We start from the raw sequence: 20,519 nt of genomic DNA, 5'->3' as shown, positions 1-20,519 counted from the left end.
TGGGGTACAGCGACTGTGGCAACGGGACGTATGTCTCCGTTCCCTCCTTCAGGGAACAAGGGATACCTGTGTAACCGAGACATTCCCATTCATTCGGTCACGTTCGAAGTACGTCGTACAGACCAACAATTAGGAATCCCTACCAAAGTGCCACAGGAGCTGTCCCCTTCCAGCGTTCTGTGCAAGCATCCTGCACCCCCTTGCCTAAAGGACAGTGGGACAGGGCCAACACAGAGAGTGTTGATCACTGCTGTTCCCCAAAAACCCATTCAGTGAGACTATTGGATAACACTGGGAAAGTGTACCCTTTCACTGGAAAGGCAGCACTGTGGAAGCCACATCCTTCCCCGAAAGAGTTATGTGGAGAAGCACATATGGACTAACCCCGTAGGGCTGTACTACATAAGAAAGTACTGGGGTGACTCCAACCTGATGAGAGGTGGGTTCTCCCAGAGGGAAAGACACAGGCTTCGTCTAGGAGCAACCATGGAATAACACATATGGGATCCCCATAGGGTCACACATATGGAACCCAGCCTAAATCCGGTTCTCAAGGATACAGCGGAGTATAGGCCTGGCGCCAGACGCTCCGCCATGTCTGGCTGACGAAGGGTGATTGGAGGATTCAACAGGGTCTACCTTGTAGGGACTCTCTGGAGCAATAAGCGCATGTAAGAGCAGCAAGCTGACACTTAGCCGGGGCCTCTCCATGCCTCTGACCGGTTGAGGTGAGAACACGGGAGGAGGCGGGCTCAACATGAAGGCTATAGAATCTAGAAAACGTGTTAGGTGTCGCCAGCGATGGACTGGGACCAAAAATCAGCCCTGGCATTTTGGCCCAGACCGGCCCACCACCACATAAGATCACAAATACCACCCATCCAGGCCTCTTCAAATTAAAGCACAGGGCCTCTTCAGACATGAAATTATATATATATATATATATATATATATATATATATATATATATATATATTCCATGACTATATAGTTATATATTACTAATTTATATATATATATATATATATATATATATATATATATATATATATATATATATTTTCACAACTGAAGAGACCCTGTGCTTTAATTGCAACATTTTCACAATAATACAACGGATCATCATCATAATATATATAAAAGAATTATTTTACTTAGCCGGGAAGATGTAAAACAGCTAGCTTAAAGGTCAACTGATTCTTGTTAACTAGCTGCTCCGACCTTTTTTAACACTGATGTTATGGCTTTCTATACCCGCACACTTAGTCAAACTGCAATCGTACAGTGTATAGCCTGCCTACTTCTTTTATTGTTGTAGTGTTATCATCAACAGTTTGTCCACCACTTGTTTTTGGCTCATTTTTATCAAGGCTTACCGCAGGTTCTACCCTCACTCCCTCATCTCTGTCCCTCTCCTCTTGAGTCTCCTCCTCACTAACACTATTAATGCCACTGCTGCCAACACCACCACCACTTTCATCAGCCACAGGAGCTGGTGAAGGTTCTGCTACTGCCGAAAACATTTGTGTCAATTTTACAAATTTGGCAGCGTCTGCCTGAAGAGCCATTTTTTTTTTTTTTCTCACGCAGCTTCTCTGCACCTCCTTTGCGTTTCTTCTCCATGATCACACTGAAACTGCATGCAGGCAGAATGCCCATAGATGGTGCTGTTCAAAGATATGATTGGGCCAGTCCAGTGTCAATCAAGAAAACAACCAATGGGCCGCTGAGCTATGTGTTTCATGGGCCGCGTCTGTCAGAAGGAAAAAAAACCTAGCCTATGTGATATTTTTGTCAGTTGAAAAAACATTGGACCGCTGATCTAGGCCTACCACTTTTATGGGCTTGTTCATGGGCCGAGAGATAGATAGATAGATAGATAGATAGATAGATAGATAGATAGATAGATAGATAGATAGATAGATAGATAGATAGATAGATAGATAGATAGATAGATAGATAGATAGATTTATTTATTTATTTATTTATTTATTTATTTATTTATTGATTGATTGATTGATTGATTGATTGATTGATTGATTGATTGCGGTCGGCCCAAAAAAAGCACATTGGCCCACCGGGAAGGTGTGGGTGTCGCCCAGCCCACAGCTCTAAAAATATCTGTCAGCAAGGCGCCACAAGCCAGCACCCAGGAGGATGCAACACCTCTAGTAGAGTGAGCATGCAACCTGAGCGAGCAGGGCAGTTGGCCATCCTCTGCTTGAGGTCCTGAGGTCCTGAGGCTTTGAGTTCTGTCCATGTACAGTACAGAGCAAAGCCAGATCTGGGTCTGCCTCCTCCGGGGGCAGCGCTTGCAGGCTCACTACCTGGTCCCTGAAGGGAGTGGTAGGAGCCTTGGACACATAGCCAGGCCATCGACCGGCCCGAACTCTAGGCATGATTCGTTGAAAATGCATGCAGGTCCTCTACCCTCTTGATAGAGACCAATGCAACCAGCAGCAAAGTCTTCATAGACAGAATCTTTAAGTCTGAAGAACCTAATGACCAGGTCGTGCTTACCAACAAACCTGCAATTGATGTGGTCGAGGTATGCGAACATTGCGGCAGCATGAACTTTGAGGGTGAACCCTTGCTGCAAGAAGGAAAGCACAACTCTGATTGAACATCTTTGGGGGTCTTCTCTGTGAGAAGAACACCACTCGACGAACAGGTTCCACTTCAAGGCATAAGCATGTCTCGTAGATAGTGCAAGTGCCGAAGTGATGGTGTTAAATACCTCAGGGGTTAAGTCACCTAAAACCTCCACATGGAGTTTCCAGAGGTCTGGACGTGGATGGCAAAGGGTGCACCGTCTCTGAGAAAGAAGGTCCATCCTCAGAGGAATGCACCACGGAGGGGCTATCACGAGGAGCGTGAATTCCAGGAACCAGGTCCGGTTGGGCCACTAGGGTGCAAATAGCAGGACCTGCTCCTCGTACTCCCTGACTTTGCACAAGATCTGTGCAAGTAGGCTCACTGGGGGGAAACACATATTTGTGAAGGTCCCGGGGCCAGCTGTGTGCATCTGTACTGAGTGTTCCCTCAGACAGGGAGTAAAACAGCTGGGAGTGAGAGGTTTCTGGTGAGGCAAACCAAGTCTACCTGGGCCTCTCCGAACTCTTTCCAAATCAGCTGGACCACCTGGGGGTGGAGTCAACACTCTCCCGACAGCGCAGCTTGTGAGAGCTCGTCGGCCACACGGTTAAATGGTGTGAAGTGACCTCAGATGCTTCTGACTCCAAAGGATGAGATGGCGGGCAAGTTGTGACATGCGAAGGGAGTGTAGACCACCTTGACGGTTGATGTACGCAACAGTCGCAGTGTTGTCCATACGGACCAGCACATGCTTGCCCTGTAACAGCCCTTTCAGGCGGCTCAGGGCAAGGCATACTGCTAGTAACTCGAGGCAGTTGACATGCCACTGCAGTTGGGGGCCCGTCCACACCTCTGATACTGCATGCCTGTTGTATGTGGCACCCCAGCAGGTGGCAGAGGCATCTGTGAACACCACAGCATGCCGGGACACCTGCTCTAAGGGCACTCCTGCCCAAAGAAACAAGGGGTCCGACCATGGGCTGAAGGCTTGGCGGCATTCCGGAGTGATTGCCACTCGGTACGTGCTGCATTGCCACGCCCATGTCGGGACTCGGCCGTGAAGCCAGTGCTGAAGCAGTCTCATATGAAGCAAACTGAATGGGGTTACTGCCGCTGCGGCTGTCATATGCCCCAGGAACCTCTGAACGAATTTCAGTGGGACCGCTGTGTGCTGTCTGTTCGACCGAATCCAACTCCATACTGAGAAAAGAGATCCTCTGCACTGGGGAGAGTTTGCTCTTTTCCAAGTTGACCTGAAGGCCCAACTGGCTGAGGTCACTGAGCACCAGGTCCCTGTGTTCGCACAACTGATCCTGAGACTGAGCTAGAATGAGCTAGTCATCGAGATAATTGAGGATGCAAACACCCTGTTCTCTCATGGGAACAAGAGCTCCCTCCATGACTTTTGTAAAGACACGGGGAGACAGGGCCAGCCCGAAGGGCAGGAGCTTGTACTGATATGCTCGGCCCTTGAACGCAAAGCGCAGGAACGGCCTTTGTCGAGGGAGAATTGAGACATGAAAGTATGCGACCTTTAGGTTGATCGCTGCAAACCAATCTTGGGGATGGATGCACTCAAAATGCGTTTCTGCTTGAGCATTTTGAACAGTAGCTTGTGGAGGCTTCAAAACTCGCAGGTCCAAGATCGGTCGTAACCCACTGCTTTTCTTGGATACAATGAAGTAGGGACTGTAGAACCCTGACCTCATATCGGCTGGAGGGACCAGCTCTATCACGGCCTTCGCTAGTAGGACCGCGATCTCCGCACACAAGACATGGGCATCGACAGGTTTCACTGCAGTGAAGTGGACGCCCCTGAACTTGGGGGTATGCCAGGAAAATTGAATCGCATAGCCCAGCCTGATGGTCCAAATGAGCCAACTAGACGGACTGGGGAGTGCTAGTCAGGCTCGCAGAGACCGTACAAGCGGGACCAAGGGTACCATAGGCATACCTGCAGTGGGGCAGCGAGGTGGAACGCAAGGACGCAGCTCGGGAGGCTCTCTTTGTGAGGCGGCCCATATTGGGGTCTGAGTGTGCTGTGCAGCACCTACCTAGTTCCACGACTGGACAGAGGGCACAGGAGAGGTTTTTCTCCTTCCACTACTCTTTGAGCCCTCTTCGGACCTGGAGATGAAGGAAACTGCTCTTTTTTTGAACATTTGAGCCAGCAGCGGAACAGAAACAAAATGAAACAAAAGATTTACCACCCGGCCCTCCTCCAGGGGAAGGATTGATGTGGTCACCATCTCCTGAAGAGCAGTCCCATCCATCTCCGGGTCGCCCGTCCTATGGCCTCTTGCTCTTGGCTTTGCTGCCTTTCTTGGTGGGGGCATGGATGGGCTGGGCACCCTGCTTGCGACTGGCTCCATGGCGCCGCAGGGATGGAGGCTGCTGCTGCGCGGGGGCAGCTGCAGGGGACGCCCTCGGCAACGAGCAGGCTGAGGTGCTGCCGGCGGCGGATGGGTGGACACAGCAGCTGACTGGCGCGGCAGGATGTGGCTGATAGCCTCAGACTGCTTCTGTACAGCGAAGAACTGCTGGGAAAAGTTCGACCGCGTCGCCGAAGAGGCCGGTCTGGGACATGGGGAAATTAAGAAACTTCACTTTGTCTGTATTCCTCATGTACTTTCCTCAGGAACTTTAAAAGTGCTGAATCATGCAGGGGAATGACCGTGGCAACACAGACAGGGATTTTGTGCAGCCTGTCGTGCGCTCTCCTCTCTTTGTAGATGCTGCTCTTACCAGCTGTGAGAACAGCTATTCAGTGCTCAAAAGCACAGTTACTGGAAAACAATGAAAACAGCCTTTTACAGCTGGGAACAGCTTTGCTCAAATAAAGCAAAAAAGAAAAATAATCTGAAGAAAGAGAGGTGTAATGACTGAGACAAATCAGACACAATTATTTGTTATAGTTAACCAATAATTGTTTAAAGCTCACTCTAGGGTCTGTCCCCCATCCCCCAAGAAGTTCTCAGTTACAAGTTTTATTGCACCAAAGACTGTTGGTTGCCACATGGGAGAGCAGAGACAAAGAGACACACAGAAAACCTGCATCTTTCCTGCATCTTTCCCACAGAAAACGTACTCGGTTACTAACGTAACCTCGGTTCCCTGAGATATGGAACGAGTACTGCGTATGGGGGAAAAGTCTCCCTTTTTCCCCGCCACTGAAGCCTTTTCAATAACGCAGTGTAACTGCACCGTCATTGGTTCACTCATAAACAAGTTGTTGAACCAATGGCGGCGCGGCTCAGCTGCGCGGCCTATGAGAAGAGAGCGCGCGCACATTCCCGCCAAAAGGGGCGGGGTAATGTGCTATATAAGCGGGCGAGTCGCCATAGGCCATCAGGCCATATCGACTGAAGCGACGACCTAAGCCGCAGCCTCGTGGCACGGCAAGTAACGCAGTACTCGTTCCATATCTCAGGGAACCGAGGTTACGTTAGTAACCGAGTACGTTCCCTTTCGATATTTCACTCTGCGTATGGGGGAACGAATTCAACCGCGCCGTGCCACGGCTGGGGAACGGCTGAACTTGAGCAGGCACCAGAAGGGGCCGAGGACAAGTGAAGGCCGAAGCCGTCGTACCCTGTTACACTACGGAGGAGAGAACTCCTGAGTTCGTGATGTGCAAAAGCGGAATATTAAGGGACCGCAATTTTACACTGAAAGGACCCGAGCATGCAAGGTCGGAACGTCCAGCTGGTAGAATCTGACGAAAGTGGACGGCGAGGACCAGCCGGCCGCCTCACAGATGTCTTTGATAGAGATTCCACAGGACCAGGCCCATGAAGAAGCCATGCCTCTAGTGGAATGGGCTCTAACTCCAATGGGGCATGTAGCGCCTGCAGAGGAGTAAGAAAGGGCTATGGCGTCAACGATCCATCGTGATAGACGCTGTTTCGAGACCGGAGACCCTTTGGTGCGGCCACCAAAACAAACGAATAGCTGATCAGATTGCCGGAAGGGCTGTGATCGCTCGATGTAGATGCGCAAAGCCCTAACGGGGCATAGTGATTCTAGCCCTGGCTCGTCCGATGAACGGGGGAGCGCAGAGAGTGAGATCACTTGTGCTCTAAACGGCGTAGAGAGCACCTTGGGAACGTAGCCAACCCTTGGTTTGAGCACGACCGTGGAGTCGTTAGGCCCAAATTCAAGGCATGCAGGGCTCACAGAGAGTGCCTGCAGATCGCCAACGTGTTTAACCGATGCTAAAGCAAGTAGCAGAGCGGTTTTAAACGTTAAGGGCTTGAGGCCTGCTAGACTTAATGGCTCAAAAGGAGGACCTTTAAGAGCCCTGAGGACCAAAGAGAGGTCCCAGGGGGGAACGGTGAGGGGACGAGGAGGATGCAATCGCCTAGAACCCCTCAGAAACTTAATAATCAAGTCGTTCCGCCCTACAGATTGTCCAGCAATGGGCGAGTGAAACGCCGCAATGACTGCTACGTAAACCTTGAGCGTGGAAGGGGCTCGCCCCGAGTCCAGTCGCTCTTGGAGGAAAGTTAATATGGAAGATACTCCGCATTCCTCCGGGTCTATGCTGCGTGTAGAGCACCAGCTAGCAAAGACTGACCACTTCTGGGCGTAGAGGCGTCTCGTGGACGGAGCTCTTGCCTGTGAAATGGTATCTAGCACATTCCTGGGGAGGTTAGACGGCTCCCGTTGAGGATCCACAGATGTAGAGCCCAAAGCTCTGGCTGTGGGTGCCAGATTGTTCTTTTCGCCTGAGAGAGGAGATCCCGTCTCAGGGGAATTGGCCATGGGGCTTTTGTGGAAAGCCGAAACAGCTCCGAGGTCCAAATCTGGCCCTTCCAGAGTGGGGCCACCAACAGAACTTTGTGTCTGTCCTTTCTGATCCGTCTGACGACCTGAGGGATCAGGGCGATCGGAGGAAAGGCGTAAAGAAGGGTATTGGGCCAGATGTGGCCAATGCGTCGTCCTTCTTGGAGAAATAAGTTGGGCAATGAGAGTTGTCTTCTGAGGCAAAGAGGTCCACCTCTGCTTTCCCGAAGAACTCCCATATGGTTTGAACAGTCTGGGGGTGGAGCATCCACCCGTCCGAGGGGATGTTGTTCCGAGACAGCATGTCTGCTCCCAGATTGCTTTTCCCAGGTATATGAGTCGCTTTGAGTGAGCGAACACTTGGGGAAGCCCATTCCAGAAGGCGTTTCGCCAGAGCGCATAAGCGGCTGGACGAAAGACCCCCCTGGCGATTTATATATGAGACCACTGTCATACTGTCCGATTGGACTAGGACGTGGCGATCCGTCAGACGAGAATGGAAGGCTTGGAAGGCTCGTATCACTGCCAACAATTCGAGGCAGTTGATGTGAAGGTGGCTTTCCTCGTGTGTCCACGAGCTCAAAGCCGGGCTGCCTTCGCACAGGGCACCCCAACCTGAGTTGGATGCGTCTGTCGAGAGAACCGTCCTTCGTGTTACTGCCTGTAGGGGTACTCCTAGAGTGAACCAAGTAGGGTTCATCCACGGTTTCAGAGCCATCAAACAGGCCTGATTGACCTTGAGGCGAAGGCGCCCGTGACGCCAAGCGTAAGGAGGGACCTGGGTTTTCAGCCAGAACTGCAGGGGCCGCATGCGAAGCAGGCCGAGCTGGAGCACTGGGGAGGCAGAAGCCATGAGCCCTAGCAACCTCTGGAAGAGCTTCAGAGGGAGGTAGGCCTTGATCTTGACGGAAGCCGCGAGCTGCTGAATAGCCAGAGCGCGCTCTGGTGAGACTACGGCCGTCATGCGGACCGAGTCGAACACTGCGCCCAGGAACGAAATTCGTTGAGTGGGGAGTAGTGAGCTCTTGGCTAGGTTGACCCTGAGACCCAGGCACTGTAAGTGGCTGAGGAGCACGGATCTGTGGTGTTCTAGTTCCGAACGCGAGCTGGCCAGGTTGAGCCAGTCGTCGAGGTAATTCAAAACTCGTATTCCCATCTGTCTCAGAGGGGAAAGAGCCGCATTCATGCACATCGTGAAAGTGCGGGGGGCCAGGGAGAGCCCGAAGGGGAGGACCGTGTACTGATAAGCCACACCCTCGAATGCGAATCTCAAGAATCGCCTGTGATGGGGGGCTATCTGGATGTGAAAGTAAGCGTCTTTCAGATCCAGCGAGCAAAACCAATCCTCGTGGCAAATCTGCGCGAGGATTTGTTTCAGCGTCAGGACTTTGAACTTTCGCTTCATAAGGGAAAGGTTCAACAACCTGAGGTCCAAAATGGGTCTGAGACCGCCGTCTTTCTTGGGTACCAGAAAGTAGCGGCTGTAAAAGCCCGACTCGCTCTCTGGAAAAGGGACGGACTGTTTCTATAGCCCCTTTTCTGAGGAGAGTTACGACCTCGGCTTGGAGGACGTGAACGTCGTCCGCTTGTACCACGGTCTGGATGACCCCTCCAAATCGCGGAGGTCTTCTGGTGAACTGGAGCGAGTAACCCTGGATTACGACTTTTAGAATCCATCTTGACACCCCGGGGATGGCTTTCCAAGCCTCGGCCCGTGTGGCAAGAGGGAGGATTACGTCGGGTGACGGCCCGAGAGAGGGCGGGCCGGACACCGGGAGTGATGGAAGAGGAAATTTGCTCTTTTGTGAAATGTTTAAAAATAGGGTCGCCGTTAAAACGGCGGTTGGGGAGGGCACAATACTTGTGGGCCCTGTGGCAGCAGGCTGTGTTATTCCCGCGCCCGGAGATGAACGAGGCGGAGGGGAATTTGCACGAAGGAGCTTCTGGGGTGGTCCGGCCACGGCGGGACATGCCCCAGTCCTCTTCCTTAACAGATCAGGATGACTTTGGAGTCGCCGGGTCCAGCGCAATCCTGGGCCGGGGTCCCTGGCGTCTCGGGAAGGGTGGGCGCTTAGAAGGGCGCGAGCGCTGGCGGTGCTCCTTGGGCGGCGCTGCTTGGGAAGTGGAGGGAGCGGGCTTCGTCTGCTGAGCCGGCGCAGGCCTGGGGCGGCTAGAAGCAGACGCAGAGCTCGAGCGCTTGGGTAGGAAGTGTCTCATGGCCTGAGACGACTTCTGTGCAGCCGTGAAGCGCTCCGTGAAACCCTCCACTGCCGGCCCAAAGAGTCCTGACGGGGAGACAGGGGCATCCAAGAAGGCCGTCTTGTCCTGATCCTTTATCTCCGTCAGGTTCAGCCACAGGTGGCGCTCCAGCACAACGAGGCTGGCCATGGATCTGCCAATGGCCTGGGCCGTGGCTTTCGTGGCCCGCAGGGCTAAATCTGTGGCGCTGCGGAGGTCCCGAAAAGCAGGTGCATCAGTGCCGGACTCGTCCAATGAGCGGAGGAGTTTGGCCTGGAATACTTGTGTAGCGAAAATTAACTCAAAGGGGAAATATTAATAATTATTCATAACTCATTATGATTATTAATTATGATTAATTATGAATATGCAAATCCGTTAATCAGATTAACTGGACGTAGCTACATTAAAATTAACATTACAATCAGTTAACCTGTTCGTCCAGTGAACGCTCAGTGTTGATTGTTTATTAATTCTAAGAAATGTCAATTTCCAAGTTATGGAAAAAAATTTTTTCTTATTGTACTGTACTACTCACGTAGTCCGGATCTATCACTTAAGAGGCAATTCATTAGCAGACGGAGTCAGAACCAAACGTGTATTGTGCACAATCTTTATTAACTAACTCACAAACACATAACTAAACTAACAAACACATAACATAACATACATAAAGGGTCACACACACACACACACACACACACACACACACACACACACACACGCAAGTCAGAATGAGTAATGATAGTGTTGAACCGGAAGAGTTGCTGTTACTAGAGCTACATGAAATGTCAAAGGCAATCTGGAAAGGACTCATCAGTTTCTTTTAGCAATAGCAAAGGTAAAGTCTTTACAAATCAATACTAAATCGCTGTTTAGCATTAAAATGTACGATACTTGCAAGATGCCTTTAGGCTGAAGAGCGTCGGATCTGCAGGTTGAGGATAAGTCTTGAAGTTATCATCTGAAGTTGTTGCCAGTCTGTTGGGTGATGAGCACATGGCTGGGTGTTGTAGGCCAGGGGCCTACCAGCCTTGCGGCCGGGCCTAGAGAGGCCGGCCGCAAGGAGATTTGTTCGGTCCAGAAGCAAGGAAGAAGAAGAGAGGGAGTGGCACTGTTCGCTGGTTTTTAACCTCTGGTCAAAGTCACACCTCTCAGTTGTTGACCGGACCAATGAAGATGTTGTAATTCTGGGTGGCAACACCCCTCCTGTCAGGGCTTTTACAACCCAGAAAGATTAACAAGCTGAGTTCTTGAATCAGAACTATTAAATATTCTTTTAATACTGATGTGTTGCACAGGTATGGATGTACCGCATACACAAACATTTAAATCTTCCCGCTACGAACGTATAGACACTAAACATGGCATGATTGAAGTTACCGTGCAGGTCATAACATTTAACAATCATCAAACATGTAAATACAATGAGTACAATACAACATCAGTAATAATGGATACCATTTCCTGAGAAGGAATCATTTATAGCACAGTCTGTCTATACATTAATGCCATAGAGTCTGTGTTCTGTGTGGAAAATGCAGGGAAGATGCAGATTTTCTGTGTCTCTACTCTGTTCTCCATGCGGCAACCACATTCCTCAGCGCAATAAACTTGTAACTGAAAACTTCCCGGGGGATGGGGACAGACTCCAGAGTGAGCTTAAAACTATTGGTTAACTAACCAATAATTGTGTCTGATTTGCCTCAGTCATTACACTTGGAAGATGGCCATGGAGTGTAGTGCTGAAGCGGCTTGGCCCGCTGAGGCGTAGGCCCTTCCTGCCAGGGCGGAGGTCGTCCTGCAGGGCTTGGACGGGAGGGCTCTCTTCGTCTTCCATCCCACAGCCGCGGGAGGACAGAGGTGAGCGGCCACTGCTTCATCCAAGGGCGGCAGATGCTCGTAGCCCTTTTCTTCCGAGCCGTCCACAGAGGTGAGGGCTGAGCGGTGTGAAGTATGCAGGCGGGCAGAGTAAGGGGCGCGCCACGACTTCGTTAGCTCCTCGTGGACTTCTGGGAAGAAGGGAGCGGAGCGCTGGCGAGGGGCCTGACGACGACCTGGGAGGAACCACTCATCCAGGCGGCTCCTAGATGGCTCCTCTGGAGGGGCCCAATCGAGGTCGAGGTCTTTGACGGCCTTGGACAGGACACGGAAGAGCTCGGCGTCCATGCCCGTACCGTGGTCGATGGGCTCCAAGGAAGGCAGGGGGGTGGGGTCGTCCGACTCGCCAACCCAGGCTTCTGGCTCAGAGGCTGCCATGGACACAGAGTCGAAGAGGGGCTCTTCGTCGGATCCGCCAAATGAGACGAGGTCGCTCGCATCTGCTGAGGGACGCTGGTCAGGGCGGGAGAACAAGACGGGGGATTGCTCTCTGCTGGGAGAGGGCGAAGCACGCGGGTGCTGAGCCGACGTGGGCTCGCCCATCTCCATGTGCTGAACCGCTCTGCCCCGCGGTCTCTTCCTCGCAGGAGAGGGGGATGGGAGGGCGCGAGCGGCGGGGTCTTCCTGTTTGAAGAAGGCGGCCCGTGAGCGCAGAGACGCGAGACTCATGGACTCGCAGTGCGAGCATGAGCCGCCAACGAGCGCGTTATCCGCGTGAGACTTGCCCAGGCATCCGATGCACTCGTTGTGCCCGTCTTCTTCGTGCAGAGGGGCTCTGCACATACCACAAGAGTGGTGTGGCATTTAGAAATGCCGTGCGCCGTGAAAACGGCGATTGGGAGGCTCTAACGGCGAGGGCCGGTGCTCAAAGCGGTGAAAACCGCTGGAAAAATGCTCGAGAGCGGTTACTGTAACCGCGGGAGGACGCAGAGAGGGCGCGCCGGATGGCGGCAGGAGACCCGCTGAGAAGCGGCCGGTCGCAGGAAGCGGGAGGCGGCGGCTCGTCGACAGCGCGAAGGCGGCAGTCGGCGAGGGCGCGGGCGCTGCGGGGATCCGGCGAGTCGGCTGGGTCCGCTGCAGGGCCTTTTCAACGGTGGCGAAGCGTCTTCTCAGGCGGCGAGCTTCTTTTCCGGCGAGCAGGCTTCGGCGAGGATCAGCGAAGAGAAGTTCAGTCGTCGCTGAAGGAGAAAGGACTGATGGCCTATGGCGACTCGCCCGCTTATATAGCACATTACCCCGCCCCTTTTGGCGGGAATGTGCGCGCGCTCTCTTCTCATAGGCCGCGCAGCTGAGCCGCGCCGCCATTGGTTCAACAACTTGTCTATGAGTGAACCAATGACAGTGCAGTTACACTGCGTTATTGAAAAGGCTTCAGTGGCGGGGAAAAAGGGAGACTTTTCCCCCATACGCAGTACGAGTGAAATATCGAAAGGGAACAGACTTTCCTGCATTAATTTATAGACAGACTGTTCTATAAATTAACATGCATATCCCCAGGAAATGGTATCCTGTGATGGAATTTTTGAACTTATTAATAATGAACTAATATTTTATTTTCTTCTATAGGCCTAATAATAATCTAACTTTGAAATAGAGAAATAGTCACTAGGACTGAGTGTTGTAAGTGGAAAAATTCTGCTGTGCTGGCTAGACAGCATCCTTCTAAGGATAGTCTTTGAGAAATTGTTTTAACCTATTGAGTAATCTGAACTATTAACGCTGATACATTTTTTGATGATCTTGTGATTCAGTTGTTCTAATATAAATTTATGCGGGACAGAGGAACTGAGATGTTTTTCTTAAATCTAAACCAATCGTATTGAGACTGATGATAATGAGTAATAGATCATGCCATACTGACTGTGAAGTGTACCTGAAATCCTATAAAACCTGTTGTATTCCTTTGTTCGAAGAGAGAGACTCTCTGGAATTGATGAGAACTCTCCAGGCTGTGATTAAAGCTTTGAAGGACAAAAACTGGAGTCTCTGGTTATTGCTGCGCAGCAAGTCAGGTTAGGTAACAAGGTTTAAGGGGTCAAGACGTTGACCCAAAATATTATTGAGTGTCGATTAGGAGACGCTCCAAAAGATCAGGAAATTTATTGAGTGTCGATTAGGAGAGGCTCGGGTGTCGATTAGGAGATGCCCCAGGAAGGTAACTTAAGTCAGGTGCGTCTTGGAAAAATCTACCACAATCCATTATTACTGTTTGTTGTATTGTACTCAGTATTGTATTCACATGTTTTATGATACATTTAAGGTAACTTCAATTATGCCATGTTTAGTGTCTATGGGTTTGTATCAAGAAGATTTAAAAGCTTGTGTATGCGATATGTCGATATCTGTGTAACACATCAGTATTGCAAGAATCTTTAATAGTTCTTCTTCAAAAACTCAGCCAGTTAATCTTGCTCGGTCATGAAAGCCCTGACAGGAGGCTTGTTGTCGCCCAGAAATACAACATTTTCATTGGTCAGGTCAACCTTAGGAGGTGTGACTTTGACCAGAGGTTAAAAGCCAGTGCACATCGTCCCTCCCTCTCTCTTTCTTGCTTCTTGGACGACTGAAGAGACCCCCTTTTGCTGCAGGCCTCTTCAGGCCAAGGCCTGTGGACCTGCAAGGCCTGTAGGCCTAGGCCTGCAACCCAGCCATTTGGGTTGCAGGGCTGGGTTGCAGGTTGCAGGTTTCTCTCTCATTTATGAGAGAGAGAAAGAACTCTTTCCCCACTAAGAGTCAAATTAACAGCTTACGTTGTTTCATATTACTTCATCCAACGCAGAAGATACTGACTACAATTTTGGACTGAATCATCAAGGATTTCTCCTCAGCCTGCAAATCTGATGCTCCTCAACCTAAAGGCATTTTGCAAGTATCGTACTTTTGAACACTAAACAGCGATTTAGTACTAATTTGAAAAACTCCTTTTTACAAGGGAGTTTTTATGATGAATACTGATGATTCTTTTCCTGTTTTTTTTTTTTTTTTTTGGTTCCTCTGTAGCTCCTACTGTTTCCCACTTCTGGTTTCACTCTATCATTAATAATTTTACCCGTTTATGTGTGACTTACGTGTATGTATGTTCGTGATTTAGTTAATAAAACTTGTGCATAGATACATAGTTGGTTCTGAATCCCTGTCTGTGAATAGATTGCCTCTAAAATGATCAGATCTTGACTACATGCTCTGAGTAGTACCATACAATAGGAATGTTGTTTCCCATAACCTGGAAAGGAACATTTCTTAGAATTAATAAACAATTAACACAGAGTGTTCACTGGACGAACAGGTTAATTGATTGTAATATTAATTTTAATGTAGGTACATCAAGTTAATCTGATTAACTGATTCACATATTCATATATTAATAATCATAATTAATAATCATAATGAGTTATGAATAATTATGAATATTACCATTACCCCTTTGAGTTAATTCGCTACAGAGGACTCGACCCCGCTGCTATGCTTACATGGCTCCGAAGCAAAAAGCTGAAGATGCAACGCACCTGCTGCTCATTAAATACTTGTGCTGCGAGGCGAGTAGCTGCTGCATATGATTGCATGCCAATGTGCATTGGCTTGTTTTAGTTACACTCAAAGCAGATTGGCCTCTCTAGCAAGATTCCTATTTGTCATTCTGTCCGACGTACATCGAACGTGACCGACTGAATGGGAACCAAGTTGTAACCAAGACATGTTCCTGTTTTCACTCACTTTTGCCTTTTGTTGTCTATAATGGAGTAAGTTTTTATGCACTCATTATGCTTACTTTCCTGTGTTAAATATGATGTTTGTGCATATGAAGTACTTGAAGTTTATTAACTGAGTACCTGTTTTTTGCCTTGTTTGAAGAATAAACACTTGCACCTGAGTCCATATATCTCTCTGTGTCATCTATAGTGTTACACATTGATCTGCGGATAAAGTTTGTTTCTGTGAAAAAGAGAGCTTGTAATACTCAAAATAGTTTGTTTGTGTACATGAACTTGTGTGTGTACATGAACTTGTAGCTTACCCTCACTTTTTCTTGTGCTCAGACACTTCTCACATGTTGCCGGTGTGACGATCCCGACACTTTTGTTTTGGGAGCATAATGATTGGTTGCCCCGCCTACAAGTTAATTTGGCTTCACCTGTTTCTGCTGTTGTGGCGCTCTTTTAAAAGAGATTGTTAGATGTGATAGTTTGGGAACTTTGGTTTTGGAGGTTTTATTTGAGTTCTCCTTTGCCTTTGTTTTGTTTTGCTTTGTCTTTGGTCTTGTTTTGATTCCCATGTTGTTTTTGTTTTAGGTTTTGCTTTTACATTTCTTAACATTGCAACAGCTCATTACAGATCCATTCAGACTCCTTGCCTTATGCACTGACAAAACTGGTGCTTAAAGAAACATTGTTTTCATTTTATTATTTTTGGAATTAATTTTGATTAATAAAGCTTTTTTCCATTTGAGCTCAGCTTTGGATGTGTGTGCCCCTTTTTGTTGCTTCCCTTCGAGCTAGGGGTTGTAACACTGGTACCAAGGGTGTTGGTAGGCCCTTTTTCTATAGTGATTAGCTCCATAATCTGTACACAAATTTGTGATCGCCTCAGTCCCCATTAAACCCCATATGAAAACGGCAACAGGCTTCGGCTCCTAAAGCGATTGAGTCCCTGCCTTATTTCTTACCTCAAACCTGTCAATCAGAGGACATTTCTAAAGTTGTTCTACAGGTGCTGGTCATATAATTAGAATATCATCAAAAAGTTGATTTATTTCACTAATTCCATTCAAAAAGTGAAACTTGTATATTATATTCATTCATTACACACAGACTGATATATTCAAATGTTTATTTCTTTTAATTTTGATGATTATAACTGCCAACTAAGGAAAATCCCAAATTCAGTATCTCAGAAAATTAGAATATTGTGAAAAGGTTCAATATTGAAGACACCTGGTGCCACACTCTAATCAGCTAATTAACTCAAAACACCTGCAGGCCTTTAAAGGCCTTTAAATGGTCTCTCAGTCTAGTTCTGTAGGCTACACAATCATGAGGAAGACTGCTGACTTGCCAGTTGTAGGGTCTGCACAGTCTCAAGGATGAGCAGGTCCCACCATAAACTGTGTTTAAGCCTCAATTCACGGAACTTCGGTTTGTAAATCTTACATCGATTCCGGCCCGGCAGACACTAATGGATCACGAGACTCTTTTTATGACTGTTTCGATAAGTCCCCTAACCTCTCCTCCGCGACTTCAAAGGGGGTGCAACACCACGGATCGGGTTTCTAGGGACCAGGTCCAAATTCCAAACGGTCATAAAAGGAAAATACACGCACACACCCACAGACACACACACACACACACAGCTCCCCTACATAGAGACTGTATGCACAAACATTATACCTACAAATATGAATGTATCTGCCATTGTAGTGCTCGCTGCATGTATGTGTTACTAGTGTAGAATTGTATAATTGACTGTAGTAGGTTAGTTTTCATGTGAAACTGTAGTAATAGAGTGTAAAGGGTATCTTCTTTATATGACAAGAGAGACCTGTCGAGTTTGATTTCTCCGTAAAGCTGTGAATCCGAGCTATTCACTGATGTACGTTACATTTCTGTCAAATGCATCGTTCAATGTTTAATAACACTATGAAGAAAATGCATTGATTCAACATACCATAAATTTATTCGGGAGACAGGACAAAGGAATGTGGAAACCCGCCAAATTGCAACGCTAGCATTGGAGGACGTTATCAAGAAGGCGTTCTGGTCTGTTGTCTTTAAAACACCATGACACGCGTCTTTTGGTGGCACAAGTTTTCTGCACGAGTTCCTGCCGTCAAGACGGACTCTCTTCTTTATTTTCCGGTCATATTACAACAGTTAAACCTTCGTTTGAAACTTCGCCGAAACAACCTCCGGAAGAAGAAGCAACTATCAAACCGAGCGCTCCGAAACTCCAAGCACCCTGACTAACCTATGCAAGTATAACGTTTTTACGATTTTAAATACTGAGTTTCCTTGCTGGCTCTTAAAGGTGAACTGTTGCAATTTGACCTGCTTTGATCATCTCTTCGTTTCTACCTTTTCTTCTACTTTGTATGTATTTGTATTTACTTGTGTCCATTTAGCCGTATAACCTGTGTATTACCCGTTTCGTATATTAAACTCATTATATCCATGCTTTTTGTTCACTTGCTCATTTTAGCAACAACCGAGTCACTTTAACGTTCTGATTCTAATATCCTTGCTCTATATTTGGAGGCTATGATAGAAAGTTAGTCTCCCGGCCCGAGAATAACATTTCTGTCGTGATAATCTGTGGATAATTTTCCGTTTCGGTGGACGAACTGATAGTTTTCCACATAATTATTAAACCAGAACTAATCATATATGTGATTGATTATAATTCGTTGTAGTTAATTCACCATATATGTTTAATTCCCTGTTGGGTCGATATATGAACGTCATAAAGCTTTCTGAATTATGATATTCATATTTCATCCATAAATTGATTAATAACTGTACATCGCTACACAGTGGTCCAAAAGACGACCATTGACACACAGCTGTCGCATTCCTTGTGTCAAGCCACTCTTGAACAACAGACAGCATCAGAAGCGTCTAAAGACAAAAAGGACTGGACTGCTGCTGAGTGGTCCAAGGTTATGTTCTCTGATGAAAGTAATTTTTGCATTTCCTTTAGAAATCAGGGTCCCAGAGTCTGGAGGAAGAGAGGAGAGGCACACAATCCACGTTGCTTGAGGTCCAGTGTAAAGTTTCCACAGTCAGTGATGGTTTGGGGTGCCATGTCATCTGCTGGTGTTGGTCCACTGTGTTTTCTGAGGTTCAAGGTCAACGCAGCCGTATACCAGGAAGTTTTAGAGCACTTCATGCTTCCTGCTGCTGACCAACTTTATGGAGATGCAGATTTCATTTTCCAACAGGACTTGGCACCTGCACACAGTGCCAAAGCTACCAGTACCTGGTTTAAGGACCATGGTGTCCCTGTTCTTAATTGGCCAGCAAACTCACCTGACCTTAACCCCATAGAAAATCTATGGGGTATTGTGAAGAGGAACATGCGATATGCCAGACCCAACAATGCAGAAGAGCTGAAGGCCACTATCAGAACAACTTGGGCTCTCATAACACCTTAGCAGTGCCACAAACTGCTCCATGCCATGCCGCATTGCTGTAGTAATTCAGGCAAAAGGAGCCCCAACTAAGTATTGAGTGCTGTACATGCTCATACTTTTCATGTTCATTCTTTTCATTTGGCCAAGATTTCTAAAAATCCTTTCTTTGTATTGGTCTTAAGTAATATTCTAATTTTCTGAGATACTGAATTTGGGATTTTCCTTAGTTGTCAGTTATAATCATCAAAATTAAAAGAAATAAACATTTGAAATATATCAGTCTCTGTGTAATGAATGAATAGAATATACAAGTTTCACTTTTTGAATGGAATTAATGAAATAAATCAACTTTTTGATGATATTCTGATTATATGACCAGCACCTGTATAAAAAGGCTGAAGTTTTTAGCTGCTGTCAATAAGATAATATTGTATATTTCAATGTCTATTAAAAACAAACATGTGCACTTTTGCATGTCAGTCATGTGATGTTTAGTTTCATTGTCTTGTTCTCCGTTATGCACCAAAGTATACTTGACTTAAACTGACAGAAAAGTCTATATTTGGTCTATACTTGTACTCAATCTTTTGATTGAGATATACTTAAAAGTATAATTAAGTATTTTAAGTATACTTGGCTTGTAGTTGTGTTTAATCTTTTGATTGTTTAGTGATTTTGGACTAGCCTCACTCGAGGGTACCACAGATTTAGTGGTTTATGGTCTTAAATATTAATATTAATATTTTGTATTAATATTAATATTTTGTATTAATATTAATATTGAGTCAGATGATTCCTTCCAATATTTTCGGGGCACCAGTCAAGTTTCACCATGACAATAAAGAACAATCATGGAAGATTGTTGACTGAATTACAATTATATGAATTGGAGGAAGTTCATCATCTGACCAATCTGAAAGATTTGTGAGATATCGTTAACTTGTAGAGCCTCATACTATATTATCAACACAAGGAAGACACAAGTGTAATAAATGGATTTTATTAACAAAAGGATAGACAAGAGTAACTAACAACTACTGAATGGATAAAGTGCGAAAAGATTGATAAATGCAAGTGAATGAGTAGGATGTTACTATGGCAGTTACAAGTTAATCTTATGGAAAGATAAACTGTAGTTTCTCTAGAAGAAATAAGGCAAACCTTATTCTGAATTCAACAAATAAACCGAGAGATTATTTGTTATCAACTGATATCAGCTATGCAAGATCTAATGCAAATTAGATAATCATATACTGACAATATACACTAATGCCAAGGTCTCTAGAAAGAGGTTTGGTAAGTGATATTTACGTCTGCCTGGTCGTGCTGAATCTGAAGGTGATGTCTTCCACTTGTTGAGCTGAGCAGCATTGCAGTGGGAATAAAGGAGTTTCCATTTCACAGCCTTGAACACAAAGTACTTGTGAACATTGAACTCCTGGATCACAGAGAAGGTCTTTTCCTGGAACACGCAGAAGAAGAAGCCTTGAAGAAGCCTTTAAGGTTCTGATGTCTGTGCAGACGATCCTTATTCTCTGGAACACGCAGACGGAAGGATCTTTAGATTCTGAAGTAGAGTGCAGATCTGGAACACGCAGATCTGGAGGATCTCTGATGAGAGGATTTTGAAGTTGGTGCAGAAGATATCTTGAAGATGGGGTGCTAAGCTTGTAGTCGTTGTCTCTGTTGCAGTTTTCAAACTCCCCAAATTCACTTCTTGCAGAACTTCCTTGTTTATCTCTTTAGAGCTTTAGAGTCTTGAGAGAACAACTTCACAACTCTGTGGAGTTGGACTTAGCTTAGCACATCTTGGGACTGGAACCTTGAACCGGGACTGGAACAAGAACTGGAGCCTGGAACCAGAACGGGAAACTGCAGCAACCCAACTGGAACCCTT

Source organism: Megalobrama amblycephala, linkage group LG2 (genome assembly GCF_018812025.1).
Source record: "Megalobrama amblycephala isolate DHTTF-2021 linkage group LG2, ASM1881202v1, whole genome shotgun sequence".
Taxonomy (NCBI): Eukaryota; Metazoa; Chordata; class Actinopteri; order Cypriniformes; family Xenocyprididae; genus Megalobrama; species Megalobrama amblycephala.
The sequence above is the reverse complement of the archived record's forward strand: the minus strand, read 5'-3'. Positions refer to the sequence as shown.